The 10,582-nt window shown below is 35.7% G+C and overlaps 1 protein-coding gene across 7 annotated transcripts in view; it reads left to right on the top strand.

Moving 5' to 3' along the window:
* Positions 1-25: 25 nt before the first annotated feature.
* Positions 26-10,582, top strand: part of CLOCK (clock circadian regulator) — a 111,564-nt gene continuing 101,007 nt past the window's right edge. For 5 of the 7 annotated variants that reach the window (XM_010859680.1, XM_010859681.1, XM_010859682.1 and 2 more), the window contains exons 1-2: positions 26-336; positions 474-548. The gene's annotated coding sequence lies outside the window, so the exon portion shown is untranslated. The other 2 variants (XM_010859684.1, XM_010859678.1) reach the window with 2 other exon arrangements.

Here is a 10,582-nt window from a genome sequence, read left to right on the forward strand (position 1 = left end):
CGTGGGCTGGTTCCGTTAGTGGTCGCGGTTCCGGGGCTGGGTCCCCGGGGAACGCGCTACTCCTCGCGTCCGACTGGAGCCGCTGCGCGGGTTTGAACGCTCCCGGGGCGGCGCCTGTCTTCCTTCCTTGAGTCCACTCGCGCCCGCCCGCTCCGGGTCACCACGGCGGCTGATTCTTATGGAAACCTTTCGCCTGCGAAGCTGGACTCTAGCTAGTCCTGGTGTGCTGGCCCCGGGAGTGTAATTTCCGACGCCTAGCGCCGCAGAGCTTACATTCTTGAGTGCGTTTTCGCTGGTGTACAAGTCGTCCTGTTGCTAATAGCAGAATCCTGACAGGTAAAAAAAACCTCGGCCTCTGACTTGGGGAATGAAAGATCGAATCAGGTGGCGGTTGCTTGCTATTAGAATGCCACGCTATACGACTTGAAGGCTTTCTAACCTTAGAAAAGCAACAACAGTGTTTTCTTTTACAGCGAAAGAAAAGCACTAGAAGGAACTTTTAGTCATTGTTGATTTGGCCGTTACGCTGATGCCCCAATCAAAAAAAGGTAATTTAACTTGAAGTGTGCATTCTAATTTGTACCTTCATTTTAAGTGATAAAATTGGGCGACTTTTTCCTCTACCTGGTTGGAAAATAAACGTTCTACAAAGGATGTAATTTAAATAATGAGTTGTTTTGTCTGCTTTTAGATCTGGGGGGAGAAACTTAACTCAGATGTTAAGTAGTTAACTGTATAGAATGTCATTAAAGTTTAGCCTGAAGAAGATAGATGAAAGTTGTAGTCATAATCAGCTGTGAAAAAGAATGAGGAAGCTTTGTGTGTAATGACATGGAAAGATCTCCAAAGTATGTTATAAAGTGAAAAAAACAAGATATAGGACAGCGTGAATAATGTGCTACTTTGTGTGATAACGAGGCACCCATGGAATAGGAATATAAATTTGTGTTTGTTTTTATAAGTATAAAGAAACTGGCGGGGCAGGATAGTGGAGAATTGATAATGGTTGGGTAGAGGGAGGAGTTGGAGAAGGAAATGGCAACCCACTCCAGTATTCTTGCCTGGAGAATCCCAGGGACCGGGGAGCCTGGTGGGCTGCCGTCTATGGGGTCGCACAGAGTCGGACACGACTGAAGCGACTTAGCAGCAGCAGCAGTAGCAGCAGCAGCAGCAGCAGCAGCAGAGGGAGGAGTAACCTGATGAGGGGATGGTGGGAAATGACACGTACACTGTATGCCTTTATATTTTAAAGTATTTGTGACTATATTAATTCGTAAACTAGATTAAACAAAAATCCTTCTCTCCAAAATAATTTGCTCAAAATAATTTCTTTCTTTCCTAATTTGTAGTAATTTTGGCCATTTTTAATATGGTTTCTCTTAGTGTTTTTTGTTTTTTTTTTAAGGGGACACGACCTAAACTTGACAGAAAGTTTTAAGTATGGCTGTCTAGGCTCCAAAATGTTACAAATTTAACTTTTAAAAATGTTTAGTCATATTTTGCTAAAATATATGACATTATTTACATTTGACATTTTGGCTTATGCTGTGTTCAGAGCATAGTTTTTCCTGCTGCTTTTTTTCCCCCAGAAATCCTAGTTGTATACAATTTTACTTTTAGTCTTTTTAACCCCAAAGTTGTGATGACAAATAGTTGGAGAATATGAACTCTCCATTAAAATGACAATGGAATTGATTGTCTAGATAGTTTGCTTTTCAGATGGGGAAATACTTTCTCAAGGCAGTCAGACGTGAACTGCATGTAAATTTATATGTGTGTGTGTTTAGAGAGAGATCCTGTATATAGATACAGTACTTACAGAGAATTAAAATTGAGAGTCAATGTTCTGTTGGTGCAAACGCTGAAATTTTTTTATGACTTAATGGATTGCTGAAAACAGTATGTAATTTCAGGGGGGAGGGTACTCAAAATTCCTCTGGTGGCTAATATCACATAATCAGAGTAGTGAATGTTGAGTAGTGGGAGACAGTTGCTATGGGCATTTTTGTTGTATAGCATTCCTTTTTATTTTGGAGGATAGGATAATTTTATTTCTCTTTGATCTGTAGGTCTCTGGTAGTCAAATTTCTGCAAATGGCATTTAATTTTCATTTGAATTCCATATAGATCTGTTCATTCTTTTTGAAAAACATTAAGTCAGTGTTCAGGAAAAATTTAAACATTGCAATGTATTTATAATAGGTGAAAGCGCTTTTTATATACTTCACTTCCATCTCATCTCTCCCCAGAGATAACTACTGTTACATTGTTATATAACCTTTGAGTTCTTTTTCTGTGTATTTACATTTACTTTTAATCTCAAAAATTAAGTTATCTTGATTGTCTGCTTTGTTAGTTTGTCTCTACTGTGAGCTCTGTTACTACTCTACAGGACAGGGAAATGACCTGGATTGGACATGTCAGAAAGTTAAGCAACTGAGCCTCTCGTGGTCCTCTGACTTGAACCTAAGCATACTTTGTCTTTAAATGAGAGACATTGATTTACTTGGAAGGAATCCAGCTGGGGAAACAAGAGAAGACTAGCTTTTTGGTCTGGTTTTTGGTTTAATGACAGCAGACAAGTTGTATACATACTTCTCAGAACATTACCTTTCTAATAGTTCCAGAGGTGTTTTTTGGTTGTTGTTTTGTTTCATTTTGTTTTTAAACTGAGCTGAGAATAATTACTAAGACTTCATTCTTTTTAGGTGATAGAGTTGGCTATTAGTCAAGACTCTCTACTAACCTGTGAGATACATAGAGGATGCAGTACAGTTGACCCTTCCCTGAAGAGTTGGACATGACTGAGTACACTGCTGCTGCTGCTGCTAAGTCACTTCAGTCGTGTCCAACTCTGTGCGACCCCATAGACGGCAGCCCACCAGGCTCCCCCGTCCCTGGGATTCTCCAGGCAAGAACACCGGAGTGGGTTGTCATTTCCTTCTCCAATGCATGAAAGTGAAAGGTGAAAGTGAAGTTGCTCAGTCGTGTCTGACTCTTAGCGACCCCATGGACTGCAGCCCACCAGGCTCCTCCATCCGTGGGATTTTCCAAGCAAGAGTACTGGAGTGGGGTGCCATTGCCTTCTCCGGACTGAATACACACACACCCTTAAAAGAGCATGTGTGTAATGATTGTAACCCAAGTTAGGAAATGATAGATTCTGGAAGAAAAACATACCTAAGGTTTGTAAGACTGTTTCCAGCTTTTTATTTTTGTGGGCATGGAGTTTGAATGAAGAGTAGAGATTTTTCATGACATTTAAAATAGGAAAGGATAAAGCAAATTTAGCTTGTCTTAGCTCTTACGGGGTAAGAAAGTAAGGAGTTAAGTTGTGTCCTCATAGCAGGCACTAACTGCTGGCTTATTTTTGTTTTTTTACTCTCTCCCACCAGAACCATTTGATGTTTTACTTGATAATTATAGGCTCTCTTAGATTTCAGGATTTGGAGAATAGGAGATTTAAGTCTGCTGGTTAACTGTTGTCTGCCATCTAATGTTTCAGGCAATGTTAGTATTAAAAGTAAATTGTTTTTTCCTATCATTTTTTTCCTCAAAGCACATATTTAATGTACTCGCTCCCCCATATTTTTACTTCTTGTGCTGTGTCAAATAAAATACTTATTTTCTGAAATATTTTAAACTGTGAAGGCAAACAGCATTATGGTGAAAAATCTGTCAAAGTTCCTCATTACAGCAAAATTACCTTCTATTGTTTGTATTTCTTTCCAGTTCTTTGCAGATGCATGAAGTTAAAAAAAAAAAAAAGAAACTTTCATAGTTTCTTGCAGGCATTGTCCCAGTATTGTACTTTATATTTTATCCTTTTCTGAGTCTAAAATTTTAGGTGGCATTGAATGAATTATAGAAAACTTTTTAGTGTCAGAACAATTTAATCTTACTAATTGACTGTAATTGTTAAAATGGCATTTATATTTATAGATTACTTTACAACCATCAGTTAGTCATTTTTATAGCTCTGTTGGGTGTAACTTCTGTGAATTAGGTGGGTAAGAGATTCCTGTTTTTCTCTATGCTTTTGATTATATGAATATTAGATTACCTAAGCTCATCCTTGTAAGTATAATCTCATCTTTGAGTTATTACTTGTTTTAAGTGTGTATTTCACAAAGATGTAATTCTACTTACTATTTTAAGTGTTAGAAGTTTACAGAAAAATCACTTTTAAAAAATAAATTTTTATGTATTATTTTTAACCTTTATAAGATACTGTTTAGAATGTGATTTACATTTTATTTTTCAGAAATATTTCTGAAAAACAGAGTAGGTATCTATGAAGCAGTTTGAACACACTCCATTAAAATTTAAGCTATAATATTTTTTACAGAGAGTTTGTTTGATTGCTTCAAAACTTCCTTAAAAGGAAAATCCTAATACTAAGAAAGAATACTTTCACCCAAAGAACTTACATTACCTTTCTGTAGGATTTCTGTGACATTTTATACAACTCTTAGGTATCTGTATCCTCTAGATTAAGTCAGGGAGAAAAACTGCTTAACCTATTTTCAATAGAAAATAGATATAATACTAAAGCTCAGTACAGTAGTTTCAGTGTGTCTTCTGTTGTCATTTTTTGGAAGTTACATGTTTTCTCAGGTTTCTGTGACTATTTTGTTAGCAACTGTTTTTTACTTTTTTCTTTTTTGTCACAAAAATAGGAAGATTTTAGGTGTTTATTTCTTCTGTTCATTTATTTTCAGTGACATGATCAGATCATTAAAATATCTGGTTTTATGTTGAATAAAGATTATTATTATTTATTGCCTGAAATTTAATAACAGCAAACTATTTTAACAAGATCTTAATTACTTACGTCTGTAGCTTGGTGTAGTGATTAAGAGTGCAGGGCTCTACAGTTAGCCTGCTTGGCATTCACATCCTGGCTTTATTACTAGTGATTGGACAAATGTTACCTCAATTTCTCATCTATGAAATGACAGTAATGCTAGTTCATAATATTATGTGAGGATTAAACAGTACATACAAATTATTTAGAACAATGAGTATCATATAGTTAATTGTTCAATAAAAAATGTTAGCTGTTATTATTTCTGTTGTTTTGCTACTTTCATAGTGTGTACCAAACATGGCTCTTGTTTTTTGGGAGGAGAATCCTAATTTCCGTAAGTTGCTTAGAATTTTGTTTCTAGGTAGAGAATTTGAGAGTGTGTGTGTTAAGTCACTTCAGTCGTATCCGTTTCCTTGCGACCCCATGGACTGTAGCCTGCCAGACTCCTCTGTTCATGGGATTCTCCAGGCAAGAATATGGGAGTGGGTTGCCATTTCCTTCTCCAGAATTTGAGAGTACTTGACCTTTTTATGTAACTTAGAACAATGAAATGTTATTAGAAAATGTTGCCAAGATGCTTGGTATTGCATATTTCTCTGAAATCCCTTTGCCAAGTAGAGTTTTGAAAGACTGGTGATTTGTTTTTCCTATGTTGAAACCTAAATTTTAGTTGAAATAATATTAGAGGTTACTTTGGAAAAAACCCACAAATTAAAATGCAAAATGTTAGAACTCCGATTTTATTTTATAACTTATATAGTTCTATAGAAATTTCATAGATTTTTATTAGATGCAGGAAGAGAAATGAGTAACATTAATTAATGGAAAAAGCTGTTTTCTTACTTGATAATTTTTGTCTCCATCAGAAGTGGTTGATGATATACTGTATTTTTCATTATAAAGGTGCCTGTTTCACGTAGAGTTTGTGTGAGACAAATTTATATTGTTTAGCCTCTTTTTAGACTTGATCACATTATTATATTTTTTTTTTTGAGTCTTTTACTTGTCAGAGATGATCATTAAGATTTTTGGTTGTTTTTTTTTGCTTTGAAAATAGTTTTGTGGTTTTTATAAAAATGAATCTTGTTTCTTGGAAAAGAGTTGAAGTATTAAAAACTACAAAGAAAATCTGTGATTAAAAAAAATTACCCAAAATCCCAGGGATGAAGCTCTCTGTTAATATTTTTTTTTCAGCATTTTCTAGGGTAGTTGGGGTGTGTTTGTGTGTATACATGTATGTGTTAAAATTTTATGGCAAGTGGAATAAAATGCAGTTTTATAAACTACTTTTTTCCTCTCATCATGTTTTCTGAATATCTTTAGTTGTAAAGTTATATTTCATTATTTTTTATCTTTGTTGTTGTGTAGTCACTGAATTGTGTTTTCTCTCGCACCCCCATGGACTATAGCTGCCAGGCTCCTCTGTCCATGGGATTTCCCAGGCAAGAGTACTAGAATGGATTGCCATTTCTTTCTCCAAGAGATCTTCCTGATCCAGGGATCAAACCCAAAGTCTGTGTTGCAGGCAGATTCTTTTACCACTGAGCCACCAGGGAAGGCCTTTTTTTTTCTTAATTTAGTTTTAGTTTTTTACTTTGTTTTCAGTTGACCTTTGAGCAACGTGGCAGTTAGGGGCGCTAACTCTCTGCTTGATTGGAAAAGTAAAAAAATCCACGTATAACTTATAGTTGGCCCTTTTTGTGGTTCCTCAGTATCCAGTGTTCCCCATTCTTTGATTCAAGCAATCACAGTTCATGTGGTACTCAAGTATTTATTGACTGTTCGGAAAAAATCTGGGCACAGGTGGACCTAGGGAGTTTAAACCTGTGTTAATCAGGGGTCTATTATAGTTACATCTTTGCTAATAATAGCTGAGTTTGACTTCTCTTTGAATCATCTGTTTTGCATTCCTTTTTATCACTCCTGTTTTGCTCTTTTTTGTGTGTTAGTCTAATTTTTCCCCATTTTCCCTGTTAATTCGTTAGTTATACTTTCATTATACCATTAAGGGTTATTCTTGAGGTTGCATACAATAAGCATACTTGACTTACAATGCAAATTATTTATAATACAGATAGTTCAAATTATTACTTTTACCGTTCTCCAATAATGACTGTTTCTTACGCATTAACTCATATGCCAACCTTTTTGCATTATTACCATTCTGCATTTATTTATACTTTTAAACGCCAGAGAACAGTATGCTTTTGGACAATTTTTGTTCATATTTACCCTTTCCAGGGTTCTCCTTTCTTACATTTTCTGTGTTTCTGTCTGGGTTCTTTTTCCTTCTGTCTGAATAGCTTCCTTTAGTAGTATGTGTTTTAATACTGGTCTACCTGCTGACAGTGAATTTTTCCTTTTTTGTTTGTTGAAAACATCTTAATTTCACCTTTTTAAAATAATATTTTCACAGGGTATAGAACGCTACATTGATAGTTATTTTATTGTCTTCTTTCTGTTTAAGTCTTATTGAAGGTAATGTATCAGTGTATGTCTTGCTAATAATAATGTCTTCTATTTTTCTCAAAGGACTTCTCAGAATACTTTTTCTTCTCTTATTTTTTTAGCAATTTGATTGTGACGTGTTGAGGTGTGGTTTTCTTTGTATTTTGCTTAATATTCCTAGAGCTTTTTTGAATATGTAGCTTGGTGCCCTTTAGTTTTGGAAAGTTCTCTGTCATTACATCTTCAATTATTGCTTCTGCCTGTCTCATCCTTTATGGATTCTAATTTAAACATTTATTACACTCTATCTTCATGTTTCAAATGTCTCCTAAAAATTTTTTTTCTCTCCATACTTCAATTGGATATCTTATAATGAACTATCTTATAGTACACCAAAAACTACCTTATTTTTCTCCAAGTGAAAATGTTGTGTTAATTTTACATTATAACTTTGAGTTTTAAAACATTCATTGATCCTGTTTTATAGATTTTTAATAAACTCCAGTTCTCTTGAACATACTGATTTTAATTGTGTACATACTTGTCTATTAAATAATTTCAGTATCTGCATCTTTCATTCATCTACATACATTGTTTTCCTTTTGATTGTTTTTCAGGTGGTTGTGGGATTCTTTCTCTCTGTATGTTGACAGGTGTTTCAAAGAACTTGCCCATTTCGTCTAAGTTGTTGAATTAGTAAAGTTGTTTATATCTTAAATAAGTGAAGTAAGTGAAGTTGCTCAGTCGTGTCCGACTTTTGCGACCCCATGGACTGTAGCCTGCCATGCTCCTCCGTCCATGGGATTTTCCAGGCAAGAGTACTGGAGTGGATTGTCCTTTAAATAGCTGTAGAATATATTGTGAGTGTAATATCAGTATAATCTACAGAGATTTGATATCATTTCTGATGTTGATAATTTGTGTCTTCTGTCTTTTTTCCCTGATCAGTCTGGCTTGAGATTCATTAACTTTTATTAAGATCTTGAAGAACCAGCGTTTGGTTTAACTGATTTCCTCTAGTTCTCCTGTTTTTTGTTTCCTTATTCCTTCTCTGATCTTAATTCCTTTCTTTAACTTACTTTGAGCTTAGTTTGTTTTCTTTTTCTAGTTTCTTAAGATAGAAGCTGAGGTCATTAATTTGTGATCTTTTCCCCCTAATATATGTGTGGTATAAATTTCCCTTAAATATTGCTTACCAGTTTTAATATATTTATATATATTTTATTTTCATTCAGTTCAGAATATTTTTTAATTTACTTTTTGATGTCTTCTTTGGCCGGTAGATTATTTATATTATTTAGTCTCCAAAAATTTGAGGGTTTTCCAGAGATCTGTTATTTTTAAGTTTATTGTGATGAAAGAATATACGTTTATAACTTGGATCTTTTTAAATTTGTTGAGATTTGTTTTATGGCCCAGGATATGATCTTAGTAAATGCTCCATGTGTGCTTGAAAATAATTTGTATTCTGTTGTTGGGTGGAGTGTTCTATAAATATCAATTAGGTCAAGTTGGTTGATTATTTTTGTTTATGTCCTGTAATTTTTTATTGAATGCCAGACATTGTGAATTAAAAAACAAAATAAAGCAAGCATTACCAAGTATGTTCTGCCAGAGGGTGTTTACTTTTTCTTTCAGGCAGATAGAATAGGGAGCCAGTCACTTTAATTTATGTGAAGGCTGGGTTGCTATTTGAGTAGTTTGGTGATACTCTTCTTTATGTTATTTATAGGGTGTGGTTTTCTAAGACTTTCATTTCAAAGCCTGGTAGTCTTTATCCCCTTGGTAGTGCCAAACATGGGAAATTTCACTTTGCTTCTCAAGTTTTTCAGTTATTATTTAGCTTTTTAACCCTGCATTGTTTAAAATTAAACAAATATCCTTGAGTTTGAGGTCCCTTCAAGTTTCCCATTTTTGTTACTTCAGCCTTGTGTGAACACCAAAAGCTTTCCTGACTTCTTGGTGCCTTAGCAGCAGCATTTCATACAGGCCAAATCTCAAGTTTTTCAGCCTTCACCCCATCCTATAATCTGGAAATACCCCCTGGGAAAAGACAACTGCAGATCATCTAAACACCTTGAAAAAATATCCCCTTCTTTGGAGTTGTAGACCTTATTGTCTCCCATGCTTTAAGGACATCTCTGTACTGCCTTTAAAAATATGATTTTTATAATTTATTTAGCTTTTCTAGTTGTTCTCAAGAAGGATATTGGCCTGCTGCAAACTGTTGCATCCTACTCGGATATAGACAACTCCTTGTTGCTGTTTTAATATTTTGGCTGTGGCTTGTGGGGTCTCAGTTCCACGACCAGGGGTCAGACTGAGGCCATGGCAGCAGTAGTGCCAAATCCCAACACTAAGCCACCAGGAAACTCCTTCCCTGTTGGTTTTTAAAGCTTCACAGAAGAACTAAATTTTCATGAGCAATTTTGTATTAAACATTCTTCTTGTAGGCTTTAGGTAGTGGGGTTTTAGTTTCAGACCTAGTAAAAAAAAGCCAAATTTAAGAAAAAAACAGATTTATTGGGATATAATTTTTATATGTTAAAATTTACTCAGTGTAAGTATACATGTTGAATTTTCATAGATGTATACGTTTTTGTGACCACTACCACAATCAAGATACAGAAAGTTCCTATCAACCTGAAAAGTTCTCTCTCCCTTGTTGTTGTTCAGTCGCTAAGTTGTATCTGACTCTTTTTGACCCCATGAGCTGCAGCATTCCAGGCTTCCGTGTCCTTCACTATCTCCTGGAGTTTGCTCAAACTCATGTCCATTGAATCAGTGATGCCATCCAACCATCTCATCCTCTGCTGTCCCCTTCTCCTCCCACCTTCAATCTTTCCCAGCATCAGAGTCTTTTCTAGTGAGTCAGTTCTTAGCATCGGGTGGCCAAAGTATTGGAGTTTCAGCTTTAGCATCAGTCCTTCCAATGAATATTCAGGACTCATTTCCTTTAGGATGGACTGGTTGGATCTCCTTGCAGTCCAAGGGACTCTCAAGAGTCTCCTCCAACACCACAGTTCAAAAGCATCAATTCTTCGGCGCTCAGCTTTATTTATAGTCCAACTCTCACATCCATACGTGACCACTGGAAAAACCACAGCTTTGACCAGATGGACCTTTGTTGGCAAAGTAATGTCTCTGCTTTTTAATATGCTGTCTAGGTTGGTCATAACTTTTCTTCCAAGGAGCAAGTGTCTTTTAATTTCACGGCTGCAGTCACCATCTGCAGTGATTTTGGAGCCCCCCAAAATAAAATCTGTCACTGTTTCCATTGTTTCCCCATCTATTTACCATGAAGTGATGGGACCAGATGCCATG

This window comes from Bison bison, unplaced genomic scaffold (genome assembly GCF_000754665.1).
Source record: "Bison bison bison isolate TAMUID 2011002044 unplaced genomic scaffold, Bison_UMD1.0 scf7180017864458, whole genome shotgun sequence".
In the NCBI taxonomy this organism is placed as follows: domain Eukaryota; kingdom Metazoa; phylum Chordata; class Mammalia; order Artiodactyla; family Bovidae; genus Bison; species Bison bison.